This window comes from Rattus norvegicus, chromosome 1, assembly GCF_021556685.1.
Source record: "Rattus norvegicus strain SHRSP/BbbUtx chromosome 1, alternate assembly SHRSP_T2T, whole genome shotgun sequence".
In the NCBI taxonomy this organism is placed as follows: Eukaryota; Metazoa; Chordata; class Mammalia; order Rodentia; family Muridae; genus Rattus; species Rattus norvegicus.
Genome location: NC_141534.1, coordinates 42,323,160 through 42,341,817, shown reverse-complemented (window position 1 = coordinate 42,341,817; position 18,658 = coordinate 42,323,160). Strand labels below are relative to the sequence as shown.

The 18,658-nt window shown below is 44.2% G+C and overlaps 1 protein-coding gene across 8 annotated transcripts in view; it reads right to left on the bottom strand.

Annotated features, from left to right (window-relative positions):
- Positions 1-18,658, bottom strand: part of Plekhg1 (pleckstrin homology and RhoGEF domain containing G1) — a 222,922-nt gene that overhangs the window by 95,281 nt on the left and 108,983 nt on the right. The window contains exon 1 of one of the 8 annotated variants that reach the window (XM_087588375.1): positions 809-937. The gene's annotated coding sequence lies outside the window, so the exon portion shown is untranslated. 8 annotated transcript variants of the gene reach the window in all.

The following is an 18,658-nucleotide window of genomic DNA, read 5'->3' as shown; positions in this document are numbered from 1 at the left end:
ACCTTTCAAATAACCTTCCAAAATCTGCCCAAGTTACTTAAGGGAATTAAAACCACAGCCCCCATCTGTATCAAATATATGAACATTTTAAATGAAAACAATTTGATTTTCATATGCAAAAATATGATAAATCTAAGCCTGTACACATTAAACACGTTGACATCACAAAGTTGAGAAAATTAGTAGGACCGTATAAAGTTAATTCCAGATAATAACATTGAATACAAGCCCAGCTGTATTTTTTTCCCTACCAATAGAACACTCAAAAACAAACTGCATCTCCATCGTTCACTTTGGTTGCCTTGTGCCTCAGGTTGAGCTGCACTGCTGCAGCTGCAAAGCATAAAGTCCGCAAGCATTCATTTTATCCCCTCCAGCTCGGCTCACCAGAACCTCAGTAAGAAAGGATATTAAAGCGTGTGTAGCATTCAATGCACGCTTGGAAGTCTCTCCTCTGAGTCGAGAACATGAGCTCTTCAGTTATTTCAAACTAACTTTAAGGGGAGATCAAAGCCAAACTAAGCCCAAACAAGCAAAAACAATTGAACACAGACTTCAGTTCAGATGCAAAGGGGTGGGAGAAGAATAATCTGGATGAATTCCATTGTCAGAAAACTTCAGGGCATGCATGGTGTTTACACCGGGACATGTGTGCCGCATACCCCAAAGCTTCTGTCCTTACAGTGTTGTAAAAAAAAGCCCCCCCCTGTGAGAGTTTCTCCCCTTTCTGCAGTGGCTGCTGCTTCAGCTGCTCAGAGAGGGAAGAAACTGGGGTTAGTTCCCTGCAAACACCTCCACAAGCACCTACCTGCTCTCCACCGAGGCTGAACACGGCTGTCTTCAGCTGGTGCAGCGGCTGCACTGGGCGCTCAGTCAGGTAAGACAAGAAGCCCTTACTAGTCTGTGCACCGTCTTGCACTGAAATATTGCATGAGTCAGCTTTTATCTTTCAAACCCGACACACAAAGGCTTTACAAAAAACCTGATTCGCAACTTTCTGGCTGCCTTCCCCCCATCGTGCATAGACCACAGACTTCAGCATCACAGAGAGCCTTAAATGAAACATGACATCATTCAATTGAGAAATAGGACAATAGACACCCACTGTGGGTAAGTCGAAAACTGAACACTTCTCTGAGAGACACCCTACGGCTTCCATTCTTTTGTGCACATCAAATGCAGCCCACAGCCTGAAAGCCCTTTGGCTTTTACCTTCTGGCTCTGGCCACAGTTCTCCACAAGCCCCATATTAAAATGAGCTGGAGTTCTGGCGGTCAGATATTTTTCAAGTTCATTTCCTGATTTACAAGCCTGTTTGAAAGTGAATCATGCAACTTTAACAGAGCTTTTAAAAGGGGTGTTCAGGGCTGACTAGCACCCAGTTCAGGGTGCCCTGGATAACCTTAGTCTGCTAGCTAATATCCCATACATTTCAGTCAGCAGTTATACTGGGATACATTTGCACTAGACTTTAAACAAGAGTTTTAAAGGTTCTGCCTGTAGGCAAATGCGTAAAATCAAAATGCACAGAGTGGGTTGTTTTTTTTTTTTTGGAAAAAGTTAAATTCTATTATATGTATAAATACTAAGTAATAAATACAGAATAATTTAATTCCCACACTTCAGTAAATTGGACTTATTTGAGATTTTTAAATTTCCCTAGGGCCACTTGTCTTTAAAAATGTTACCTCTCTCTCTCTCTCTCTCTCTCTCTCTCTCTCTCTCTCTCACACACACACACACACACATATATACAATAAAGCTAAATAAAATGTTATGTGTAGCCTGAGATAAAACTCCAATGCCAGTTTATATTTATATTTATATTTATATTTATATTTATATTTATACATTTATACTCAAAACTGGATCTTGTTCATCTCATACTTAACCTAAAACGATCACACGCTTTTCAGTGCACTTTCCACTGAAAGCTGTGGTTATGAGAACCAGCACTTGAAGATCATCTCTAATACAGCAATTTCTATCGTGCCTATTAGGTGATTTGGAGCTAACGACATAATAGGATAATTTGTGTTAATGCCTGTTTCCTTTGAATGGGTCTGTGTGCATTCAGGCTTCTCCACTCCATCGATTCAGACAGCTGGAAGACATTGCAGTGGGATGCTCGCTCTCTCACATCTAACCAGACCAACTGACATCGACATCGTGAAGCCCGGATGCTAGAGATCTGGTGAGAGGAGGGCCCTCTCCCAACCCCACCTGGGGAAGCTGCCTTACTTTTCCTTGTTTGACCACCATAGTGGTCTCTTTGTCCTTATCAGTGTTTGCGAACCCACACCAGAGCCCAGATACATCCTCCTTTCCACTTCGCCAAATCCTCCTCCTTCGTACAATTAAGTTCCTATCTAAGTCTCCACAGCCACCCTCACTGTGTGTGGTTCCTCCTGGCCGAACAGCTGCTCACTACACTCAGAGTAAGCTTTGCATAGTCTCGGATTTAATCATTTTTTGTCTTCTCTCCCATTCCTGGACAGTCACAACTGAGGGAAGTAGGTGATTTTCCCATCCTGTAGATTCTAAACTCTTAGACAGATGAAATATACAGAGGTGTTTGTTGGCTCAGATGTCTGTGTGTAGACTCAGGTATCAAATTAACGACTTCCATCTTCCAAAAGAATGTTCCTGCCCTTGGATCTTCCCCTTCCCTGAACATGTTGCTGTTTTTAATATTTCTAAGAGCTGCTGTATGAGTTACAAGGAAACATTACAGTCTAGCTGCTTTGTGTGTGCCCAATAGGCAATTTGCTACATTCACCTGCTGGACAAGTGACAGATCTGAGGGAAAGTACAGGCCAGGCCACTCCTATGGGGCAGTCCTGAGCTAAGTTATCAACAACTCCTGTTTTCTGAAGACACACATGCACACGTGCATGCATGCACCGCACATACTGCACACACACACCGCCACACAGTTTGTGTCTTTCTATTTATCCCAGGATCACAATCTTTTGCAAAATGAAGTTAACAGGTTCCTAGCATATAGGGCCAGAGAATGGATAACAGCAGAGAGGAAAAGAAGAAATCGGAAAAAGTCACATCTTAAGGTTGGAGAGTCAGGGGCCTTTCACCTCTCATCTTTCACCCCTTGATCCCATTTTCTTACAGTCTAGCTGCACTCCACTCGAACAAAGGCTTTGCATTCCAGCTCCCAGTGCACTTACCAGTTAGCCAGACTGGTAACAGCTCTAGGAAGGAGATTACTATCTTGTCACTGCTTTCTGTGCACATAGCAAGAAAAGAAGGCATCCCATTGTCCTTGCCAATTCTTGCTGCTTAATTCGCTTGTGAACATTACCACCAAATGAAGAGGTAAGATTTGCTCAGCAAACTTTCTCTCCAGCCACAGTGAGCTTAGTCACATGTTAATACACATGTATCGTCCCTAGTGGATAAAGACACATTTTTGCACTTCTAGCACTGGTGCAACCAGGAAGAGGGGACTCTTCCAAGTTGTCATCTGGAATGAGGGATGGAGACTCATCACACAAAACGGACATATCTAGAGTAACTAGAACATAAGCTCACAAGAAAGGAACACTTGGGCCAGCAGGTGGTCTGAAAGTCAGCAGTGTGAGAAAGTCCTCCATCAGTAAAAATACAAAACCCTTCCTAGAGTTTGCCACAGCTTGGAATCCATCCCACTGCAAGGTGATTTATTCCTGGCCTGAATGCTCAGGATCAATAGGGTTTCAGAATGTTTTGGATTTGAAGTGTTCATATATACATTATCTATCATGGACACAGACACAATGTTTTCATTTTCATAGCATATACACCTGCGTGCATAGATTGAAATTAATTCTAGACATCATTTGTCATACTTTGGTGCAGGAGATGAAGTTTTTGTGATCTGGAATTTTCCATTTGTGACATCATGTCAACAGTCCAAATATTTCGAGATCTGCCTGTTTCTTCTGACTTCCAAGTATTTCAGAGTCAGGATTTCAGAGTAGGGTATATAACCTATGCTAGAAATTGAGTCTTGAGCTGGGGAGATGGCTCTATTGGTAAAGTCTTTTACTTGCAAGTATGAGAACTGAGTTCAGTCTCTAGCGGGGATGATACGTGCACACAATCTCAGTGATATGAGATGGGAGAAGGTGGGTGGGGCCCTGTCCTTCACTGGTGAGCTGCGGGTTCTGTTCCTCAAATTTTAGGCCAATAAAAGACTTTATCTCAAGCAAAAGGTAGGAAGGTGCCTGAGAAATGACACCCAGAGAGATCTTCTGGTATCCACATGTGTATGGACTCATCCAGGAACATGTGTGTGTATGTGCGCGCACACATACACATGCACACACATGCATGCACATGATAAAAAAGAGAAAGAAATATCTCAAGTCTTTCTTAGTATAGATAAAAGCTATGAGCGAAAACTAAGGCTTCCTGTAGGAAAGGATCATGGAGTTATTGTCCCTGTGCCAAGAATTAGCCTGCCCATTCTACTAAGAACTACCCTGGGGTGTTAGCAATGAGACTACAGTGGTTTTGTCAGTTATTTGGGATAACGAGAGAAAGTATGCCTGCAGTATAGCCAGCAAGGCTTCAAGGCTGGCCCCACTGAAACACTGCAAATTCTGAAGCCAGCTAACAGTGCCAAGAAGCTAGAAAAGGGATGCTCCAGAGACGCCAGGAAAGGAAAAGGGGGCTTAAGAAAGGAGTTGGTCTCAAACCATACAGGGTCAGAAAAATTTATAAAGTTGCATCATGGTTTCAGATATAAAGCAGCCGGAAGTTGCAGCAGACACTTAAAAGCATATGTCATAGTTGCTATATAAAGCATAACAGCCGAATGCTGGAGAGGTTTGCAGGGAAGAACCTTCTTTGGTTTTAGATACTACCACCATCTCCCCATTTTCTAAGACAGCCAACGAAATCAACTCTTTCTGAAGTGCGGGCTTTCACAATGCATCCCCAATTTGTGTTTAGTGTATTAGAAGTTTTTCTTCGGCACACAGGCAAAGTAGATATTTTTATGTTTTCTGAATACATCACAGAAAAAAAAAATGTGACAAACATGAAAGTCAACAGCATCTCCCAAACAGCCCACATCTGCTTAGGAGTCCTTTTGAAGAGTACACCAACATTATCCTGAGGGCGAGTGGCAGTGAACTCACCCCCTGTGCATTGCAGAAACTCTGCCTACATTCTAAGCCCAGAAAATATCCCCAGGTATGAATCTGCCTTACGGGTGTGTTTGACCACATAGTTGATCAAACAAAGGGCGACTTGGCAATTTTCTTTCCAAAGGGCTGTTTGTAAGTTGAAATGGCATCTGACTTTGTTTCTTCCTATTTTGAATTATTTGCTCTCAGTAGAAGATATGGATGTAAAGCATCTGCCTATTGGAGAAATGTGAAAGTTTTTTCTATTTGCGCTTGAGAACTAAATCCACTGAGAGAAACAGAACCACGCACATTAGTTACTTACGTCAATCAACGGAAAAGTCTAGTTCCTTCCCCCAAATTCCCATTGCACCATCTTTAAGAGCATCTCTGGAGGACTCACCTGATCCCAGCACTTGGGAGGCAGAGGCAGGTGGATGTCTGTTGAGCTCCAGGCTGGCCTGGGCTACAGAGCGAGGTCTAGTCGTGCCTTGGCTACACAGAAAAATCCTGTCTCAAAAAACAAAACTAAGCAAACATTGAGCAAACAAAATCTGCAGCACCCGCTTCTTTTCAAACACTGGGTTTTACAGCCCACCCTCCCAACTGACTTAGGATTTAGTTTCTCCCTTCCACTCCTACCATGATCCGCTATGCAGGGAATGTGGTGGCCAACTTTGCTTCTGGAATTTCAAATCTTGCTCTGTTGCAGGTGTCTGGACAAATTCTTGTCTCTGGGCTGAAGACAAGCTAAGGCGCTACCCTGCATTCTCCTTTTGTTAGGACATTGTCCTTTAGTCTCCAGAGCATTGAAATAAAGTCTTAGTTATTTCTGAACCAAGCAGTTTTCAGATAGCAAGTAAGCAAATATGTTACAAATAGCTTCTTGATTTCAGTCATCTCTCAGGCCCATCTTTAAGGACAACACCTCTGGAGGACTCGCCCTACAAAGCACAATGGAAGAACTATCCCTGGAGAATGCAGTTGGCTTTTAGACACATCCCTCCCCACCCAGTCCCAGGAGATAACATACATCAAACCCATTCAGAGCCAGAGGCATTCCATACAATCTATCCTTCTGCAAACACTGACACAATGTACTTGAACTTGAGCAGGGGCTTGGGTGTGCAGCCGAAACCCTATAGTTTTATTTCCAAAACTCAAGTTAAAAAGAATCTGTAGAGTTTCAGAGAAGCCCCCACTTCATGCCCCTATTTGCTAGCTTCCCCCTCTCCTTGCCAACACAGCTCCCTGAGGTACACTGGAGTGAGAGGAAGACTCCATGGCCAGCTGCTTCCCAACTGTTGCATAAACCCATTGAAGGTAGCTTCAGAGACAGTTACCAGAACAGCAGAGGTGAGGGTATAAGCTTGCCGGGTGACACAGGCAAGCTGCTTGGAACAAAGTTAAGTCAGTGCAGGATCCCATTCAAGCCCTTTGCCCTTCTATCACCTCCTGGGGTGGGGGTGGGATTGAGGGTGGGGGTGGTGGGCGGGGCAGCAGAGACCTGCAACCAACCCCAAAGTACAAATGACACAGGGTAGTTGTAGTTCGATGAATGGCCTACAAGCAAATGAATTAATGTCATGGGGCACTACCTGCTTTCTAGGACTGGAGAGGGATGGTTGGAGGATGTGTTCATTTCATTCTGACCATGAAAACAATCCCACTCAGGCAAAATGTATACCTGGCCAGAAACATAATGTACCCCAGAAAAGTGGCACTTCCTCCTGAGAGAGTAAAGTGTGTGAGAGTTTGTTTTCAACTAACGAAGGTAATGAGGACCGTAGGTCGAAGCCTGTGATTGCAGCAATCGGAATTACCCGTGCGTTACCCTGATGATGGCAGAGTAGAGTACATAGCAACGGCTTGAGAACCCCTTCTCTTGACTTTAACAGCCTTGTCCCTCGCTGGCCTTCACTTAGAGGCAGCCACTAAGCCCTAGGTTTCACACTGGAGGCTGCTCCTGGACACCCGTTTCCCCTTCCTGGAAGCTCTTGACAAGCAGGATGGGACAAGCCTCAAATCCATAATGACAAGTGTAATGAGCAGCAGAGAGCCAGCTGTGGAGCCTGCCGCAGATAGAACGCAGATAGAACAGATCGTGACTGTACACACGATCTATCTGCTCTGTTTTTCTAGCTCATCTCTCTCTCATGTTCTCAAGCTGTCCTTCATTTAATATTGAAAGAGAGAGACAAGATTTACTCTGGACAATAAAATCCAGTTCTATTTGGCTGCCTTGGAGCATGTTTCCCATTGCAGCCTCACGGAGGAAACCCGACTGGTCGGGTTCATCTTTCATCTTATTCTTAACGACTTGGGATCCACGCTGAGACTCAAACCTGCTGAAAGTCTCAGGGAGCCCTAGTGCTTGCCTAATCCCAGTTCCCACAGGGGCACATGAAGTAACTTGTTTACAGTAACAGAACAAAGGACGGGAGAGAGAGATCTCTGTTCCAACACAGGTCCATCTTAATTAGGTCCCAAAACAAGTGTAGCTAAATGTATGGTGGTTCATCTTAAATAAAACCCCATCAGATGTGTGCAAAGACAAGAAGAGAAAAAGAAGGGGTGGGGGAGACCACACAGAAGCATTAACCTTTGGCTGTGGAAGCAGCCAACTCTTATCTCTCCCTTGTTATCTCTGCTTTTGTTGTTGTTGTTCTTGTTAATGACTATGGTTTGGGGCGTGACAATAATACAAAAGGGACAAAGTCAATTCACACAATAGCAAACTTTATGTGCTGAACACAGTTGCATGCCAGCCCCAGCTTTCCATGACCCTGTTCAGTCCCTAGGGCTGGACACGTGTCCTTCCCTTCTGTTGTCCAGACAGGTTTGACTAATTGGAAGAAGAGAGGGGAACAGGAGCATCTCCTCCGCCTGTCTGTGGATCTAGAGTCTGAGGCTCAACCATGACTGCATCTGAGCAGTTCCTCGCTGGGGCTCTCTTTACCTGATGCTATTCTCTGGTTCCTCTAAGGTTCCAGTGGGTTGTTTGCATCTCTGGTTAGGTTTCCTTAGCCACTCCTACTTCTTTAAGAAGAAAATTGCCATTAAACCCTTCCTGCAAGCCAGGGGTGTGAGTCCAGTGTCTTGCAGTTGCTGGCCTGACATACTGATTCTGGAATCTTTGGTCTGAAAGGCCAAAGGCAGACTGTGCTCATGGGCTTCTTCAGAATATCATCCTTGGGTTTTTACTCTGAGGTCTAATGCCAAATGGTAGTGTTTCTTACTTATGACTTGCTTGAGTCTAGTTAATGAAATAAATGCTTAATTTCACAAATGTATTTCATGTTTGTTGCCCACTGATATGTCTACTTACCAGTACTTATTGAGTTGTTATCATGGGCTGAGTATCAGGCTCTAAAGGCATAGGTGAGAATAAAGCACCAAGAAGCTTGCCTTCCTGAAACTTACTTTCTAGCAGAACACAGACAGGCAGACCAACAAAATCCTTTGATCATATCCTATTAGTATAAGAAAAGTACTGTTGAGGTATTCTAACATAATTCCTCATCTGGTTTGGATGGCCACTTACACCTCACCATGAGGATGCAGTTTACTGCATGGAACTTACTATGTCCTAGGCTCAGGTTACCTGCCCACTCGGAGAGAGTTCTACGTTTGTGGTTCCCTTTCGCTTGCTGCTTTCTCTCTCTCTCTCTCTCTCTCTCTCTCTCTCTCTCTCTCTCTCTCTCTCTCTCTCTCTTTCATATTGAAAAACCGTGTGTGATTGTGTGTGGAGACACACCAGGATGTAGAGATCAGATAAAAAAAACTGAAAACCTTCGGGAGATAATCTTTCTTTCTACTTTCTTGGTACCGAGCCATCCTACAAGGCTCGGTAGCAAGTACTTTTACCTGCAAAGCCCTTCAGACCCTGTTGTGTGTGTTTGTGTGTGACTGTGTGTGTGTGTGTGTGTGTGTGTGTGTGTGTGTGTGTGTGTGTGTGTGTGAGACTGGGTGTGTGTATATGTGTGTGCACACACATACACACACACACACACACACACACGCATACGCGGTCACGTGTGCATGCGAGCGTGTTGAGTTCAGAGGTGAGTTTTGAGTGTCTTCCTCTGTTGAGATCCACCTTAGTTTTTGAGACAAGGTCTCTTACTCAGCCTGGAGTGTATTGGTTCAGCAAAATCAGCTCGCAAGAAAAGTGTATGGATGTTTCTATGTCCTCCTTCTCAATGTTAGGATTATAACTGCTACGTGCTGGCTTTTTACTGGATGCTAGAATTCCAAACTCAGATCTTCTCGCTTGGGCAGCTAGCACTTTATTGACTAAGCACCTTCCTAGCCTTCATAGTATTTATTCTTACCTTGGACTGATGCCCAACCACCATGACAGGAAAACACAAAACAACCCTGGTTTTCCCCCATGTGATTCTTTAGTTATTAGAGACTTTCTTTCAGGGCTCTATGCATCTTTACTTCTGGATACAAATATTTACTACAAACTCTCCTGGAGGCAGGATTTCACGGCAAAGAGCAAGAAGGACACTTGCACCTTTTGGCTCTGGGGAGCCTGGGCTACCATTTCTACCTTCTTCACTCCACCTTCTCCCCATGCCTCAGGACTCTGGCTTCCTATTGCTTCCAACTAGAGGACTTTAGAATTGCCTCAGTCTTCAGGCCAACCTACCACCATAAAATACAGAAGATACCACTTTTAAGGCCCATCTAGGTAATAAATACTCTATCTTTTGCCGATCTAGAGTTCAGCCAGGGAGTTAGACTCAGTACCATCATCTGAGCAGGTGACCTCATGAGAAGTGCATCTGGTGCAAGAGGCACAGGGGTCACAGGAGCATGGGAGGAGGGGCGGGGCTTGCTGGAAGAAATCTGGAGGGACTTTCCAGAGGAAGAGATGTGTGAGCCAGCATCTGAACCTGAGAAGAAGCAGGTAAGAGGAACCAGTTAGGGAGAAAAGGTCCGTCTGTAAGGATCCGTACTTACCGTAGGCACAGGATATTCATACAGATGGTGATCACCCAAGCTGGGTTTTTCCCCTTGTGTGTACATATCACGCAGTTACACAGCACAATTAAAAGCACTGCTTATTCTAACAGTTCCTCTTTTAGAAACTGTCCTTCCAAATGTGTGTGTGTGCGTGTGCGTGTGCTCGTGCTCTATTCTAAACACTGGGCAGAGCTGCATAGACAGTAACCGGGACTATTATTGTCTGACCACTTGGACAGAGTCTTTTCATAACTATATACCGCACCTCAAATTTCCCTACCCAGTGCTTTCAGAGTAAAATGAACATCACTGATTTAAAGAGAAGGAGTCACAAAGGAATGTACTGGTAGATGGTCAGTCTACTCATTTTGTCTAGACGCTTCTAGGGACCACATAAAGTGATCCTGTGTATCTAGTTAGTCACCTGTGCTATGGGACCTGAGGCCAGAGATAACTGCCCAGTTATTAATATGGGTTTGGACAGAACACAGACTTAATGGTCTAAATGAATTAGCCATAGCAAAATGGTGAGGCTCAGTGAATTAAGCCACTCCAAAAGTAAAGAGGAGTTGAGCTTCCCCTGTTACTATCAGTTATCACCTCACTGATTTAGTAACACAAAACATCCCCAAAGCTAAATTTATTTTGTCCAAACAACATTGTAGTTTATTGCACATGAAAAGAGGTACGAAATGAAGATCAGGGGTTGGGATGTGTGGAGCCCAGGTCTCCTGGACATGTCTGTCATCCTGACTGAGTGGCTGCCATGTCTTTGATCTAGATTCCACCTCAACTTACTAAGACAAGAGAGCTGGAGTTTCTGGCCTTCAAAACCACATTTCCAAAGGTAGGAATCAAAGATCCCACAATTCTGGGTGATGTGTTGGCATCATGACCTACTTGATAGTGCCACAGACTATCTTCCTTCAGGCTTTAAGACAACTTGAACCTCTTAAGAGTGGTCCCACCAACATCCGTAACCATGGCTGATGCCTGAGTCAGGGATATGTGGTATACAGAGACTGGATTAAAGTACCCATGACTCCTTGCCCAGCAGGAAGTGGAAATCCTAATTTAACTCCTAGCAACAGCAAAACACCCTCCCAAGGCTTCAGCATCAACTGACCATCTATTGTGTCTGCCTCTCACGTCGTGGTTTGGCTGCTCGTTGGCATCATCTAACTGTCTACAGAACTGCATTCCAAAAGCCAAATAATAAAGAGGATTAGCAAAAGAGGCTCACTTCAGCACAGAGGTATTGTCATAATTTGTGACTACTTCCCAACCAAGTACTTGCTGTAATAGATCCCTGAGGTGGCAGGAATACAGAGGCTGAACTAATTAGAGGCTTGAGTGGTGTTGGAGCATTTGATGATCTACTAGAAGACAGGAGCTGGGCTCCTAGAACTGATACCAGGCAGCTCAAAGCTACCTGTACCTCCAGAGCCAGGAGATCCAGTGTCCTTTTGGGGCCTCCACAGGCACCCTGATACATGTGGCATGCACCCCACCCTCAAATAAATCTAAAAAAACTGAAGTTGAATCAACGATACATCTGTAAAATTTATTCTCATGAACCCTCAGAGAGCTGAGCCATGAGGCCAGCTTGGGCGACCATAGCTCATGGTAAACCTTAACAAATGCACAGAGTAGAGGAAGCCCTGAGTGAGTATACATCCCTCAGTGAATGTGTCTTAATGACATGGGCACGGCCATATCAAGGACCCCATTGCCTAAGACTCATGGGAAAATGGCAAAGCCTTCCCCGGGCTAGGTTCAGGGAATGGCAAATCCTTCACTCCTGGTAGGGGTGTGAATATTGTTAGTGGGTATAAAGAATGTCCACATTTCCCCATTGGTGTTTAATACTCTGAAGATGACTTCCTACAGGGTCTCCTCCTACGGAGATTAGCTAAACCAGCCTCCTTGTTCAAGCGTACATAATGACCCTGTCTCCTTGTTTATCTGTATGCAATAACTCCACCTCCTTGTTCAGCCATAGGAAGCAACCCTGCCTCCCTGTTCAACTGCACATAACAAACATGTTGAGTTTGCAGTGGGACTGCAGCATCTCTGTCAGAAAGCCCACTTCACCCAGTCCCACGGCTTTTTCACGGCCTTGCCTCCCCAGTCAGGTCTGTCCTTGGAGCTGCGCTAGATGCAGCTTACAATCCAGAACTGATGCTCTCAGAAGATAGCGTGTGGTTGATTCAAAGTCCTCCAGCGAGTCCATACCAGGGTGTCTGTACTCCCATCCCATCAGTCGCAATAGTTAGAACAAAGTCACTGTGATATGTGGTAAGGTGCCCTGTATGAGTGAGACTGGAAGCTCTGTAGCTGTTCTTGCTCTACAGCTGGTTTTGCAGCTGGCTTTCCAGGGACCTGGCTAAGATGTCCCCTGGAAAGAGAATCCTCTCAACATCTAACGGTCATATTCAGGTTTTAATTTTAGGCGCATATAATAGATTCTGTGTGGGCGTTTGTGTCCAGTGAGGCTGCCAAGGAGCTTGCCTGGTAACAGTGAAAAGGCCTATGAAAATCAGGGAGAGGGAAGCAGCATTGTAGACACAATTGACAGACACAGGACTAGACGGGGGATTTGGTTTTGCTGCTCTTCTGAAAAATAAGCCAAGACCCACTGGTTGTAAACGCCAGAATCGGCACATCACTTTCCTTTCCCAACAGTCTCTGGTCCCTTCTGAAAAACAACAGATTGAAGAAGGGACTTAGAAATGGAGATTTTAATCCCATCAAAACAAACAGGGTTGCACAACTGGGCTTTGGGGCAAGGAGAAAGGAGGCCTGAGAGGGCTGGAAGAACATTTGCCAGTCTCGTCTCCAGTTCCTTCAGAGGGTGGCTGGAGGCACCAGTCCATCATCTACGTTTTTTCCTAGAGAGGAGAAAAGTCCTGTGCTGTCCCCCATACCCGTGTTTATATCTTTCTGAACTCTGAAGATAAAAATCCAAATGCACAGAGGCCTCCGAGAGGATTCTCAGACATAGGGCCCTCTCTGATATGTGATATCTTCCCTCAGGAGCTCAGGGGGTGGGTAGGAGGGGGATAGACAAACAAACCTGACCACTTTCCCCTAATGCTGGTGTGAAAGAAAAAAGCAGAGATCTAAGCCCTTGCTTCTCTGGGCTTCTGTGGATCAAACCAGTCTGAGTTCAGACTATTTACAGCATATGCATTTTCTCTCCCCAATCCTGAGGTTTATAAAAAGTCCACAGGGCTCCAGGCCATCTCCTTCGGGTGCCCCCGGCACCTCCTTCTTTTTTTTTTTTTTGGTTCTTTTTTTTCGGAGCTGGGGACCGAACCCAGGGCCTTGCGCTTCCTAGGTAAGTGCTCTACCACTGAACTAAATCCCCAGTGCCCCGCCCCCCCCGCACCTCCTTCTTATACAGTAAGACAAAAGTGGAACAACTGGTAGATAGGCCCACTCAGAGTGCTGGAGCACTGTTGCCTGGCCTTCTGCACATGCTCCCTCTTCAGATGCCTTAGGGCAACCCAGGGGCCAAGAAAAAGTTACAGGCTGGTGAGTTCTTTATATCTATCACATGGATAAATATCACTGTGATTTTGAAGATGAGCTAAACCACTTATAATCTGTGAAAATGAGCCCTCAAATGTACCTTCAAAATGGACCTTGCATTCCATTCTATTGTAGACATTTAGAGTTTAACCTATTTTATTATGTCAGTTATTGTAAATGGTACCACAGATCAAATGCTTGATGAATGCAATTGCCAATGGCAGACACACATGCACTCCCACCAGCTTTTCTTCCAGGTATGATCTAACCCTCAATAGACTGAATCATTGCTGCCAAAACCCTAACACCCAAGGAAGTAATTAAAATTAAATGACGTCACAAGGGTGGGGGCCCTAATCCAACAGGACTGCTATTCTCATAAGAAGTTAGCTGGCTCAGTAGGTAAAGTGAATGTAAGAACGGCAGTTGGATCCACAGGCATATAATCCAGGCACGGAGGAGGCAGAGACAGGTAGATCCCCAAGGACTGTTGGGCCTGCCAGTCTAGCCTACTTGCAAATTCCAGGCCACTGAGAGATCTCATCTCAAGGCGGATGGGGGAAGTCAGATCCCCCTGGAACTGGAGTTACAGATGGTTGTGAGCCACCTGGTGGGTGCTGGGAATTGGACTTGAATCCTTTACAAGGGGAAGAGATAATCTTAAGCTCTACTGAGCCAATTCTCCCAGCCCTTAATATGTATTAAAATGTGTCACAAAAGCATGTGAAATGAAGCTGTAAACAATGTAGTTTCCATCTCTGAAGTTTCAGAATGTTTTAGGGAAAGGCACCTTTGCAGCCAGCTGACTGTGAATGCTCGGCCTCTGCTCTGGGTGCTGTAGACTCCTCACTGTCGTCTTTAGGCATAGGAAGTATTGCTTTTAATTAGCAAGAGCTCAGTGCATAGCAGCTTTAGATGGTGAGTATAACCTGACTGTGGTTCTCCCTCCCCCGACTCCACACAGATCCTCCTCCACCTCCCCATTATCCAAATCCACATCTTTTCTTGCTCCCTCTCATTAAAAAACAAATAACAACCTAGAGGAGGAGGGGGGGAGAAAGAGGAGGGGGAGGAGGGGGTGGAGGAGATAAAAACAAACAACTCTCCCCCCAAAAAGCTCAAGAAACACTCATAGCACAGAGACTCACACACCGGCAAACACAGAAATCTCATAAAAACCCAAAATCAGAAACCGCAGTATATAAGCAAAAGACCTGCAGAGCAAGGGAAAAAAAGAACTTGAACAAAGGCAGGGGGATTTCAGAGTTTGTCTTCTCAGTTACTGTGTGACACTGCCAGGTAAGTAATTTGCACCATGGATGGGTAGATTTTGAGACCTTGGGGCATGAACCATAGGGCTGTGGGGGAGGGGGATGTTTAAAATGAACCTCCTCTTCCCCCTCTTCCTCCTTCTTATTCCTCTTCTTCTTCCTCCCCCTCTTCCTCCTCCTCCCCTCTTCTTCCCCCTCCTCCTCCTCCTCCTGATTTATTTTATATGTATCAATGCTCTATCTGTGGGTACACCTGAATGCCAGAAGAGGGCATCAGATCCTAGTATGGGTGCGTGTGACCCACCGTGTGGTTGCTGGGAATTGAACTCAAGACCTCTCAAAGAACAGACAGTGCTCTTAACCGCTGAGCCATCTCTCTAGCCATAGGATGAACCTTCTTACTATCCATTTTTCATTTTATAATGGAAACTGAAGTCTGGCAAAAGGATCCCCCTTTTAACCCTGAGCTGGCATCAGACTGTCCTGCAAGATTTGACTGACTGACAGATAGTCTCACTCCAGGGCCTGCAATGCCAAGGGACTGGGCTGAGATAGAACTGCTAACAAAGTCCGATTGCACCTGTAGTCCTAAGGGTGCACTCTGAGACTCAACGTAGTCAGTGGGACCATTTAGATAGAAGGTGGGTGGCAGCCATGTTCATGGGAAGGAGACAGCTAAGCAAAAAAGACCTTTAAGAGCCAGCTTACTTCAGTGTAGTGACTTCTCCCATAGATGAGACACATGGGACATCTTCTGGTCTGCTGTCCCATGATCCAATCTAACACTTTACAAGACCCTCTGGATCTTCCCCAGCACGTGGCCTACATGAGACAATAAAAACCTGCTCACTGTCAAGGATAAATATTATTCTCACTGTGAGCTATTTATCAAAACTTGTGATCTAAAATTTGGCTCTACCAATGCCAAACATTAGAGTTAGCAGAACTAGCAGGGCTGTGGAGAGATGCCAGTATCCGCCCCAGAAGGGGAGGAAATTAGACAGTTTCAAAGTTTTCATTTATTTACATTAGAAATCAAAAGAATTTTTTTTTTTTTTGCTTATTTGGTTAGCTGTGAGGGCCTGTTGCCTTCGTTAAGATCCTTAATAAAATATCCACAGGGATACTTTAATTATTAATATATACTTTTAATATTATCTTAATATTTTTAATTTTTAACATTTAAAAATACCAACTATTCTATATTAATATTTTCTGTTTAATTAATATATGCTTTAATTATTGTTTAGGCTTGCCACGTTTAACTTTGGTTAGTTTTCTGTGGGCTTAAGGAATATTCTGAGGCTTCAGTGACTTACTGAGTAGAAGGCATATATGCCGAGCCTAGCACATATGAAGTGCTGACAGAATTCACTGGCTAGGGCTTGGGTATTTTCATGGGTGAATTGGAAGGAGCCAAATGGTATGGATCAAGTTGGGTCGAGAAACATCATAACTTCAAACCTCTCCTTCAGTGGGGTGAAGGGATTTGGAAACAGCAGCATCCCAGAACACTTAGGGAGCACCTACCAGGGAGTAAGCTCCCCCCTATACAGAAGCCTCCAGGCACTGAATGCTCGTCATTGGGTCTTGATTTACAACATCTTTTCTTGAATATCTTCCAGGCACCAACGTCCTCAGGTTCTGGGCAATAGCTTTTGATGAGTATCTTTCATTTTTAAATAAGTATAAATCACGGAACCCTCTCTGTCACCACATGAAACCAACTCAAAAATGCACGAGCATCTCCTATACCCCACACTGAGTTTCTCCAAGTGTGATAGCTTACAGAGCTAACATATGATGGCAGACATTGGTAACAACCCAGTTCAGAGGGCACATTCCTGTTCCACCAGCTCCGATGCCAGTTGCACCTTGGTTGTGAGTAATGACAAGAACATGTAATGGGAAGAAGGCAGCATTACCACCTTCTTATCTGATATTACTTTGAACGGTATCATTGTGCCAGCTACAGGAAAAAGATTGCCCAAAATACACTTATTTTGGGGGGAGGGCAGAGGAGGAGACTGATCTTGATAATAATGACCAAATCTTAATCAAATAAATTTGTTTTCAAGATACTTCTAGGAATGAGAGTGATTAGTGAAATCATTTCATGTCTTCAAAGAACTGAACCCAAGTTTGACACACGGATCAGAACTCACCTACTCCCACCCCCAATCATACACAATTGTCAGGGAAGAGCAAATTAAGTGGCTTTAGGACTTTGCATATTGTCTGACTTCTAGTGGCATTTACAGGCGCGTGTATGTTATTACACTCCCCCAAGTAATCTTTAACAATTACCATTACTCTTCTTGCATACATATTTTTTTTAACCAACTTCCTAAAATTGTGTAAGACATGCTTCCTGGAGCATTCTCTCTCTCTCTCTCTCTCTCTCTCTCTCTCTCTCTCTCTCTCTGCCTGTGTGTGTGTGTGTGTGTGTGTGTGTACATGTGCTCTTGTGTGTTTGTGAATCTGTGTGTGTATATATGAGAATAATAAAGCTAGGTATTTTAATGAGCTGGAATACATAATATTTTACTGTATGCCTTATTTTCATAAAATATAGTCAACTTAAAGAGTCAAATCATTAATATGCTAATGATTTTTTAATGAACATCACTGACATAATATGATCAACGTTGATAGCTTTGATGATAATGTCGCTCATAATTGATCTCCAGTTTCTCTAAGAACTAAAAAAGAATCTATATGAGAATGTGATTCTTGATTGTGAGACAGTAAGGATGATTAGAAACAATTTATAGATTTAAAAGTGGCTATAATAACAAAATTCCAATTACTGAAACACAGAATTCCAGTTGATGCATTACCAACATTTGGTCTTTACTTATAACATTATATTAAAGGGAAAAGAAAACTGGAGGAACCTCAAATGTCCACAAGAAACAAGCCCTAAGAGTCTATTATAAAAAGGTCTAGGATTACACTCCTAAGCAGACACTAAGCAGATCAAAAATGTCCCTACACTTTTGATCCTTCTTATAAGAAAGCTGCCCCGGTATTAGAAAACAAAACATGGCCCCATTCCTTTACACTCTAGGGGACTGTCTGCATCCTCTCCCTCCAGTGAGGCTGGCCAGGGTAAACACATGTCTCAATAGGTGGAGAAGCCAACCTCCTCTCCAGCTGTACACAGAGCTGACAACCCTGCTGGGGCCACTTGGATTGATTCTCAATGACCAAGAACAATTTTCATGAAAGGACTCTCCATCCCAGGGCCAGCCCCAGGCAAGAGTTTGAAACAGAAATTTGTTCTGGGCAATAGTGTGCCCCCTCCCCAAACCCTAGGGACCAAAGTCACAGCACAACCCATGTGAGTGTCCTCTGACCTACCCCCACTCTTTGTCCCCACTCATATCTCTCTAGGTCAAATGTACTATGCTGGGCCACCCCACAAAGATTCCCAGGAAACTAAGAAAGCTACACCCATGGCTAAAGAAGAGAGAGTAGCTATCCCATGCCCAAGTTCAGCAAACTTTGAATTGCTTACAACAGACCAAACTCGTCTACAGACCTCAGGAATTGAAATTTTACCGCTAGACTCATTTTTGTTTTCTAGGGTCAGGAATCTACAAATTGTCTGTACTGGTTTGTACTCTTTTAAGAAAAAAAAAAGCTATTACTGTGGGAGGGAATAGGGGAAAGTGTATGATCAGATGGAACTCATGTGGGTGTCAGAGGACAGCTTTGTGGAGTTGGTTTCCTCTTTCTACCCCAGGT